We start from the raw sequence: 11,389 nt of genomic DNA on the forward strand, positions 1-11,389 counted from the left end.
ATAATTATATATGTAACTTATTTATACAGCTGATTTTAATCTAGCTACATAAAAATTAAATTTTTCACTAAAAATTTCAATTTGTATGCAGGAGATATTTTTTTTCCATAAACAAAATTTTTCGACATTAATGCATGTGTTCAAAAGAAAATGTTTAAAACATAGTGCAATAATTGACATAAATGCAATAAGTTACAATTTTTTATAGTTACAGAAAGTATTATATTAAAAATATGAACTAAATAAAGAAAAGCACAAGTTTTATAACATAAGTGTTTAATAATCAATTTCTTGTTCTTTAATCTATGATTTAAAAAATAATTTTTGTTAAAACATTGTATAAAACTTATTTGCAAAAACCATTAAAAAAACTAAGCTTTTTTTTTTTGCACTTAAATATGGCACATTTTATAACATTTCTTTGAGTTATAAATGGAACTGAAATTAGTTGTCTTGGTAGTGTTGTGAATTTCCTTTCATAACTCCACCAACTGTTACATGAGGAAGTTTTTAAGTAAATATTTTTTAAATGAACATTTTGGAGAAAAATATCATCAAATACTCATTAATTAAACCTCATTAATATTTATGCCCTACGAATATATCAGTAAATATGAATTGATTATATTACACCGCTTTAGCTTTAGCAGAGTTTTGGACAGTTTAAGACAGTTTCAGACACTTTTGGACAGTTTTGGACGGTAAAAACCACCTGTCCTGTCCTAAACCAGTTTTGGACAGTCCAAAACCCAACCCTGTTTACTGTATTTGTTATGAAAAAATTTAAAGATTTTATTCGTATCTGCAAGTGTTGACCCCAAATACAGCATATAGGGAAAAAAGAAGTTCGTTTTTAAAAAGTTATTTTGTTTCATCAGTTTAGAAAGGTTTGACATGTAAACTCTCTCCTTCAGCGAGACTTAGTTGTAATTCGATCGGAATCTGCATTCAAAGTTTTTCTACATCTAGCTTAATTAAATTATGACATATTTTCTTGAGATTTACCGAATTTATGTCGTTTTTGCGACTCTTCCTCAGCTTCCTTTTCTAACGTTTTCGTTTCCTGCTCCACATAGGTCCCGAGTCGCTGCTAAAGTGTCTTTAGCAAAGTCAATCACATTTGAATAAGACTCATCACCAGGTATGAACACAAGAAAACGTTACTTTTTTTTTCCCTACTTAGAGTAACCTTAAACATTCTAACAATGGGAATGTTCAAGGGGCACAATGAACATGATGCCACAATGGAAGCTCAAAGTACTTCGCTAACATTTATCATTCTAAATGAAAAATAATCGAATAAACTTTGTGCTACAATGTTATTTATTTTGCGTTGGTTTCTCACTTTAATTCTTTATCATTCTATTTTTTAAAAATATTGAAGTAGATGTTAATGATAATAAGGTAATTTAGCATTTAAAGTACAAAATCAGAACAAAAAGGTGATTTTATAATCTATTTAAGTGCTTAGCAATAGTGATCATGTTGAAAACTAAAGGGATTTTGCAGACCATCAGTGGTTCTGAAAGTTTATGGGTCATTCTTCAAAAAGTAACTTTTCTGTCACACGCCGTTACAGTAAAAATTTTAAGAAACAATTCATTTAACAATGATTTTTAATTTCATCAAAAATATATCTATTTAAACCTGCCAACAATTTTTTAATAATAATTTTGTATTTAGTACATTTTTGATTCACAACATGTAAGTTCTCACCTCCGTGGCATGTCACATATGTGACTGCTTATGATGCTTAATAACTTGTTTAATTAAAAGTATATGCATATTTATTTATAATTCCTTTCACAAGTGCCTCAAATACTAATTGTTTAAGTGCATTTAATTTTTTAATATTGTGTTTTAGTTCGTTTTAGTAAGACAAACTGTGACTACTGCCACACTTTGTGCCACACAATAAATTCTCACCTCCATTACCTAAACACAAAATGCCATTCCTCATTAACAAGTGGCAGTAATGACATCAAATTTTATTTTCCATCATACAAGGGAGCCCCCTTGTTTATTTTTAGCCATAGTTAAAGTTGTGAGATTTTTGTCGAAAAACAAAAAGATAGATTTTGTTTGAAAAACTTATTGTTGTTATTCTGACTTTAAGCTGTACTTTAATTAAGAGTGCTTAATATTATATTCCCACTAAGCATTAAAATAGCTGATTGTTTGTACAATTAACAAAATTACTACTTCGATATTGAATTGGCTTTGATTTTGAAACATTGAAAGTTTTTTTTTTTTTTAAATTTCCGTGAACAAGGCTTTTTTTATTTATGAGTAAAATAATTGGAACTTAGCTGGGCCATTGGTTATAGTAACTTCAAGTAGGTAACACTTTTATGTAAGAATTAAAAAAAAAAAAAAGAAAACAGAAGGTTACGAAACTGAAGAATATTTGCGTTCAAAAGTTACGTTTTCTGGAGAATGACCCTTATATTATTAAGGAAAAATTTTTTTCTTCCACAGTTTGTCTCCAGTGTTCATAAGAGTTATTTTTATTGAAAGAAAATTTAAACAGTCAATTGTTCTGGTTTGAATTTTAAATATAACTATTTTAAATATAATTATTTTACTAAATATACTGAAGTAATATATTATTTTTAAATAATATTTCATTTCTGTTGAAAATTGCAGGCCATTTTAGCCTATTAATACCTTTAATCTTCTTAATTCAATATTCAGTTTAGTAATTTCTTCATTTTTCTCCTTTTTTTTTTTTTGCTTTTAAATAGCTTAATTAATAATCTCAATAATTAATTTTACTGCACATTTTTTAATGCATTTCATAATGTCCTGATTTATGTAGGTAGTTCTAACTGCTTGTTATTATCAGGGTTTGAAACTATCATGATATTTTTGAAAATATCCCATATTTTCATATCTATCCAATGTTTTCAATCAGCGCAAACTAAAGTTGTTATATAAAAACTGCATCCTCAAATCACTGCTGTTTATTTTCTTAAATTATAATTAAAATATATGGACCTATAACTAACGTTTCTTTCATTATTTATACATAATATACATTTTATGTTAAAAAGTAACATACTTTAAATGGTATTACATGTGACTGATGTCTACAATAATTTGTGAAATAGGATAATTTAATGCTAAAGACCAAAATATAACATAACTAAAGTTAGTACTAGCTATTATATTGGTTATTGACTATTATATTCATTTACTCTGTAAATTGATTACTATACATGAGCCCCGTAAAAATCAAAGAAAAACATCACTGTATTATATAATCAAATATAAAATTTTCTGTAAAATTTAAACATGAAAAACTTATTTCAAATCATATGTTACATTGTTTATTGATTATTGTAACACACAATTATATGCATTTCAGTAATTATATTTTACTTTTGAAATGTTGTTTATTTGAATTGAGTTATTTTAACAGCAGCTGCTTTACTGAATTTTCTTTTGTTCTCTACTTTTACATAACTATATAATGCAGATATAAAAAATATGCAATATTTAGTGCGCAGCCATAAAACATTTTCCTTTTTCTTACCAACCATTGATTTATAACGAAGTATTGTTAAACTATATTAATATTGTAACATTACTAATAATTTTATGAATAAAAATAAAAATAGAATATTATTTTACTGACATATTAATGTATCATATGTATATAATGTATTATTTTTAGTAATAAATGGATAATATTGATATGATTAATACATATTATTTTAATATTGCAAATCTCGCAGTTCGAAATGATAAGTATCGAAAATATCAAAATATCATGATAGTTTCAAAATAAATATTGGATATGTATTGACTGATATATATACATAGGCAAACCTTGGTTATTATTGCGGTAATTTTCAATCCACATGGAGTTCAGCTTTTTTTGCAAATTGGCATTTTCTCTGAAAGATGTGTATTTGTCCTATCTATCTAAATGCCCTTCGCATCCTCGTATTCCGATCTGAGAGAGGGGGGGGGGGGCTAGAAACTCTCTTGGTTTATAGAATCACTCTTATCAATTTTTAAGTCTTTGTCATCTACTTTTTCTGTTTTGTATTTTCATTGATGTACTGTTGTCTTAAATACTTGCCATTGGAAGTGAAAAAAATCTTCGATGTTTTAATATTGTTAGTACATGTTGTTCTTGTATGTTGCTTATCTCTGTTTTGCAATTTCAGGAAAATGGTGTTTTGTTCTTCCTTGGAAAATAGTTTTCCGGCTGTCTTGGTTATTCATCTGAAACTGATACTCTGGGGTAGTTAGTATACATTTTTGTAGTATATTTAAGTGTAGTATATTTTTTACATTAGTATTTGGAATGATGATTGATTATATGTATGCAACTAGTACAGGGGTCGAAGTAGTCCTATATATCCTATATTTCCTATATTTTCAAGAAAAACATCAAAATCGTCCTATATTTCCTATATTTTTGAAAAATGTCTTGTATTTCCTATATTCCCGTTTTTTGTTGTTGTTGAACCAGGAGGACATTAATTGTACAAATTTTGGTGCATGGTGCACTAAAGGAAAAGATGATTTTACCGCTTTTTGCCATTTTTGCAACTGTTCAGTGCCCATAAGCAATAGTAAATTTTCGCAATTGAGGCAGCATGCTAAAACGTTCAAGCATAAAGAAGACTCTGAAAAACATCAAGAGGATCCTTCTCAAGCTCTGTTTGTTCTTAATACAACTGTTACAGGGTTCAGTTTAGATATAGAATCAAAGAACAGTGGAATTAGTACTTGGGTCATGAGTAAGGAAGAAAAAATAAAAATTTTCTTTGTTCAAATTTTGTTTAATTATTTCGTCTATAACGTACACTTCTTTTCAACTACAGGAAAGTCATTTCCGATGTAAGGAATAATTTTATTTGAGTTTTTTTTTAAATAAAATCATCGATAAGAATAAATAAATAATATATGATATGTATTATTTCTTTTTTCATAGCAAAATTATTCATATAATGTGTCCTATATTTGTCCTATATTTTTTTGCGGAAAATGTCCTATATGTGACAAGTCGGTCACTTCTACCCCTGCTAGTATAACACTCTTTCATTAACCAGGGTTTGTTATTTTATTTATATTGATATATGTCTTTGAATAATGATGCATAAGTTTGTTAGAAAAGAAAGTTGTCTATTGAATGTGTTTAGTACTTGAGCCATAACAGCCTCCTCAAAGCACCTGTTTTTTTGTGAGCATTTTATTTTATCTGATGGAAACGGTGTTTCAAAAAATATTAAATTCAGTGCTCTTAATCTACTGTTGCACGATGCTGAATGGTGGCTTTGTGTTTATGTTATAAGAAGCAGCATTGCCCAGCATTGCACGGTCTACCTCAAAAGTAAAAGTTGCATCACGTGACGCATATTCAGCAATCAGGGTAAGGATAAAGCGATAGTTTCAGTCTTTGTGCACTATTAATATGAGTTATGCTGTCCATAGTTTATTTAAAAACATGAGTGCAACCCCCCCCCCCACCCCCTATCTCTTTTTTCAGTGTAATTGTTTGTATGGTACTAAAACTATTTCAAAGTAATGTTGTAATTCCATCAATGCAGTTTTTTTTTTCATATTTTTTGTTATTTTACCTTTTTATTTTTGTAAATTAAATAGTATTACCATAAAATTGAAGTACTGTACTTGTTTATTTTGTTTCATGACTCAAAAGCCATTTAATTTTTAAGCTTTAAACTAATTTCAATGCAAAATTGCTCTAAAAACAATTACCTATAAGTTAGAAATGTATTCACCATTTTGGACACAATAAAATAGATCGGCAAATTGTGCAAGACAATTCATCTGCCTCTTTGTGAAGAAAAATTTGGTTAATTTATTCATGGCAGCAGTAACAGTTTATTTTGGATTTAAAAAACAAATTGTTCGCAATGGCTTCAATAGAAAGTATATCATAAGTTAATTCAGTAAATTACACAGAACAATACCAAAGAGCGCAAATCTCAAATTTGGTGTTTTGTACTTGATGAAATGAGCTAATAGCACATAAGCCGCTCGTATCAGGGGGGAGGGGAGAAAGAGGTGCAATTGCCCCTCAGTTTCAAAAGTTTCTAAATTCAAATTTAGCCATTGATTGAAGAAATGATAAAATTGATTGATTCACATGTTTAAAGATAGAAGAATCAACTTCACGAGTGTGTTTTATATTTCCCTCAAGTTATCGTTACTAATATTATAAATGCGAAAATGGCTTTCTTTGTTACCATATCACGCCTTAACTACTCAACCATTCATCATCAAATTTGCTACACACGTTGTCAGGGGTGCCAGGGCAAACATAGAGTACTTTTCGTTTATATAAAAAAGTAATGCATGATTTTACAGTCGAGTCCCGACTTACGGGAAGGATGCGTTCCAAAACCCTTCGCGTTGTGGAAAAGGGTATGTGTAAAAACTTTCGTTAACATACCCATACAATTCAAGACACTTGTAAGCACCACCTCAAACTGTTAAAAACGATTTCTTAACTATACATTACTGTTTCTTAAATAAAAAATTGAATTTTTATTTATTGTATTTAAAAAAAAGTTTTTAAACATAAAAAACTGCTACGATGCACAAAATCAATGATCAGTGGGAAAGGAAGACGTAAAATAAACCACTACGATACGTACATTATGTAGTAAGAAAAACAAATGCACTGTAGTTGTTGAAACTTTCTCTTTTTCCTTCTATCTTCTCAAACTTTAAATCAAGCAGCGCCCTTAGGTGTCATATTGAAAAATATAAATGGAAAATAAGGAGTAGTTATTTGTATAAGCGATGTTCAGACTAGTCCGGTGTGGGAACTTCCCCTCTCAGTGATGCCAAAGGGATGAAGGTCCATTCACGAAAAAAATGAGATTACCTTCGGAAAATTTTTGTACTGCGGGTGAAGAATTCGCGTTAGGAATAAAATTCTTTACTGGGAAAAAAATCGCATTATAGCCATTTCGCGTAAGTCGGATCCCAATGTATCGGGAGTCGACTGAATTCCAACTTTAAAGATAATCATAAATTTGAGTGTGTCTCATCGAAAAATGGTCGTATTTGTTCGATTTTTTGCGGCATGTTAAAGCCCTTAAAATGTGGCACAGTGTAAACTTTGCCCGAAGTTTGAGGGATAGTTAGAACAACACCTAATTCTTCAATTGAAGTCTATTTCATATTTTAAAACAAGGCTTATCTTCATTTTTAAAGTATTCTCCGCAGTTTTTGCTCATGGAATTACAGCAAGCTCAGCTTTATTTAGCGTGAATCAAGTCAATAAGAAGTTTTGATGCTGTTGCCATTTTTTCTAGAGTGTATAAAAGTAAAATTTTTGTGTTTGCTTTGAAACTTTTCCTGGAATCGAGATATTTAAGAAATTTTCCCTTTTGTTTATTTTTCCACTAGCTACTTTTTTTTTTACTGCGAGTACAAATGTTCGTGTATTTTATTCCTAAAAATAAGGGAAAAAATTACTATTCATTAGTTTTGAATTTTACTATGAAAAAAAAATTAAAATTGAAAAAACTTTTTTTTTTTTGAAAAACTCAAAGGTTGGTTGATAAAAAAAAGCTGAAAATTTGGCTAAATTATTTTTATTCGACACCAAAAGGAACCATCAAGTGTGAGCCGAAAAAGCTGCAAGGGCTGATTTAATATAGAAACCCGGCTATGGCCTTTAAATGAAAAAAAAAACTAAATGTGCCTTCCACCTAACTTGCTCTTCTACCCCTGGTTTAACCCTTCACCAGCCGCCAATGCAATAGTATAATTTAAAATCCAGTTAATAAGATTACAGTATTTGAAAAAAAAAAAAAAGCGTTTGAAAAAGGAAATGCAACATGCAATAAAATGGCAATTTAGATACAGAAACTGGTTTATTAACATCCGTAACAAACTTACAAAATTAACTGGGTGATAAATTTATTGTGACCTATAGTTACAACAGATTTGCTGTTGATATTATTATTGACCCAATTTAGATATAAAGAGTAGAATATATTTTTTCCGTATATACACTCACTTAAAATGGAAATTACAATTTTCTTCCTTTAAACATAATTAAATGCTCCTAAAAACACATAGTCACTTTTTTCCATTTTTTATAAAAATTTTGATGGATCATTTATAAACACAAAAAATGATTAATTATGACATAAAACATTCTATGAGTGCAAATTCATCACTAAAAGGGAAACAAATGCCTCGAGATGTATTTAGATAGTAAGCATGTTGATAACCTATGAAAATGTCCATTGATTAATTTCTTGAGTAAACAATTTATTTGTTGACAAGCCTTTTTTAAAACATATTTTACTGTAATGCCTTTTTAATTCATTTACTGAACTAAGGATCTGTGTTTCAGTAAAATGTGTTTTAATAGATTCAGGTCAGGCCAGTGTCCAGATTTTCTTAAAGGGAGGGGTTTTAATCTTACCTGGGGGGGGGGGGTATTCAATCCCTCACAACCTTTAGTTTTACTACAAATTGTTGATCCCAGTATGGCGTTTATGCACCTGTAAGTACTGCTGTACCCCCCCCCTCTTCCCCTAGAAGAATAATTCTGGCTACTCAAGTGACCAAAGTATTCCTTCATTTTACAGGTTCACTTTTATCAAATCTTGTTTGTTTCTGTTTAATTAAATCTGTTAACTATGCGGTTTATTGCAACAAGTATTTAAAACTCTCCACAAATTCTTTATATGTAAGAGAATACATTTCAGATTTTATGTTCTGAAATAATGCTTAGAATGAGCTTATTGTAGATGCAAATTACATTACTAAACACAATCACTAATACATCTTCGTAGCTGCAACATATGCCGAATTCATCATTACCTCCTTACAATAAGCAATGTTAATGCTTTGTATTGGTAGATCATTCAGCGGTTCTACCAAAACAGTTTTTCCAAATTATTATTTCAGTCGGCAAAGCTTTAACAGTTGTAAATTACATAACATTTGAATGTTATGCAAAAATTTTTAAGTTATAAGAGAAAGAAATGCAAGCGTTTAGGTCCAACTGAGTTGAATTAGAGGGAAAAAAATACAGAATTACTGAGTTAAAATTACAGAAAAACTTGAGAGAGAAAGGGGGGGGGGGTGGACGTTAAACGCAGACTTTCACATTAAAGTTAATTTAAGCCGATCGTTTTCTTCATTTGACATACTTTTTTTTCAATGGGAGGGGTTTAACCCCTAAAACCCTCCCTTTGGACCCGGCTCTGATTCAGGTCAAAGTTGGCTTGCTTTTCTTCCTTTTGTGCATTGCTATGTCTTATGTTATGCATTTCAGTCCTCTATTGTAGCGTAATTTTGTGTCTGACAGACATATTTAATTGTTATTTACTGTACAATCCTTCAGCACTTGCGGTTTTAAAATTTATTTATGTATTTTATTTTATTTATTTATTTATTTTTTTATTAATTTATTTTTTTTTTTTTATTTTTTTTTTTTTTTGACAAAATAAAAAATATGGCAAAACTGAGTCGAAACTTATGCAATCTTCCAAACATTTCTTTTCCAAATCCCCCCCCCCCTTTTTTTTCCCTTTTCACTTCCAAAAAAAAAAAAAATAGCAACTTCAGCCTCTGAATTTCTGATCCTGTTCTGGCTTAATGTAGTTCCTGACTCCTATTTTAAAAATCCCTTTTACCCTCAAATTTCTGTCCCAAAATTTGTTCATGCAAGATCACCCTTATTTTATGCACAAGTGTCCAAATTTTACTCTTTTCATGTCGAAAACTATGACATGAACCTTTTGTCATCATAATCAAATTTGTTGAAATTTTTGACCTTTTTCTTTTTGCTATAATTTGCCGTTTTGATTGGAATTTTCTATAAGCTAAAGATACCCCTGAGTTAATTTATATGTTAAGTATAGTTCTGAATTTGACTTTATATATTTTAAGTTTTCTATCAGAGCCCAATACAGACTGATTTTGCTACCGTTTTTCGGTACCTTCACAAAAATCTTGTTTTAAAATCGGTACTTTCACAAAAATCAAGTAATAAAATCAGTAGCTCCACAAAAACATTGAAAATTTCACAAAAATTTGCATTTTAAAATATAAAATTTCTATCTCTGTTTAAAACAAAATTTACTCATAAAATAAAATTCTAAGCAGGTTTATATGAACAATCGCTTAAATAGAAACCATTTTGTAGTATTTTAACTATTTTTTAGCTGTTTCTCGCCAAAGTGTATTTGCAATATTATCGCAATCTTTTAACACCTGTTTCGGGGAACCGTTTTTCTCATAATTTCCTATATTGTACACAGTTCCATAGCCTATTAAGCTGGAAGTACGATGGTATTTTTCGTACTTCTTAGGTTTTTAGCTCCCCCTGCCCTTCCCCAAAAACCGAAACCTGTTTAAAATAATACTAGATGACATTTACACCTTTGGAATCAAAATTTCACTTATTCTACTTCTCTTTTACAAAAATTAGGATGCCTCTAAAAATTTACAAAAATAATGCTGATAAAAAAAAACTTTCACAAAAATAGAATGATGCAAAACTTTCACAAAAATAGGTAACGGGAAAAAAATCCTGGATTGGCCCCTGTCTATATTAATGTGAAACTTTCTCTTTTTAGATAAGTCCTAACATTGCTGGGGCTGATGTCCGGAATTGCTGATAGAGGCGGAATAAGCTACAGATTCCTGCAAACCTTGTGCTTGCGTGGAAAAGTTCTTTCTGCCATCGCGTACGACAGCGAAAGCTGCAGCATCCCCGATGATGATACCTCCGAAAATTGAACTATGAACGAAATCGAACCTTTTCTTTTTCTGTTTGTTGAAATTGAGAGTAAAATATTGTCTTTTAAGATAAATACCTTTTTGCTGAACAGTAAAGTAAGAAAAAAACATAAAAAAAAACACAAATTGCCAATTACAGCAGACACGTGTATCGGCGTTACAGGGAACGCCTTTTTCAATGCAAAAAGTAATGAGCGTATGGATGAAAAGACATCCGACAAAAGCCAAGACCCTTTTTGCATTGAAAAAGGCATTCCCTGTAACGCTGAAACACGTGTCTGCTGTAATTGGCAATTTGTGCTTTTTCTGGCGTTGTTTTTTCTTACTTTATTGTCTTTCAATCTGTTTTTTGTCATCATTTTTATTACACACACATTAATAAAGTAAAGAGCTCTAGCGTCTCATCTGAGTCATTGAGAAATGTGATGTGAACAGATTTTCAAATGGAGCCTTAAACTTGATGCGATTAATTTCTTTTTATGGGTTTTTTAAGATACTAGGGGGCTCTGCCCCATGCTCGCTAACAGTCACCAACCCCCAAAGATTGCTTCACAATCTTATTTGATTCGCAAAGATTTAAATCGTCAATTAGAAAGAAGATTAAAAATGCATTACGGGCTCCTTTTTGAATTAAAAA

The sequence above is a fragment of the Uloborus diversus genome, chromosome 2 (genome assembly GCF_026930045.1).
Source record: "Uloborus diversus isolate 005 chromosome 2, Udiv.v.3.1, whole genome shotgun sequence".
NCBI classification, from domain to species: domain Eukaryota; kingdom Metazoa; phylum Arthropoda; class Arachnida; order Araneae; family Uloboridae; genus Uloborus; species Uloborus diversus.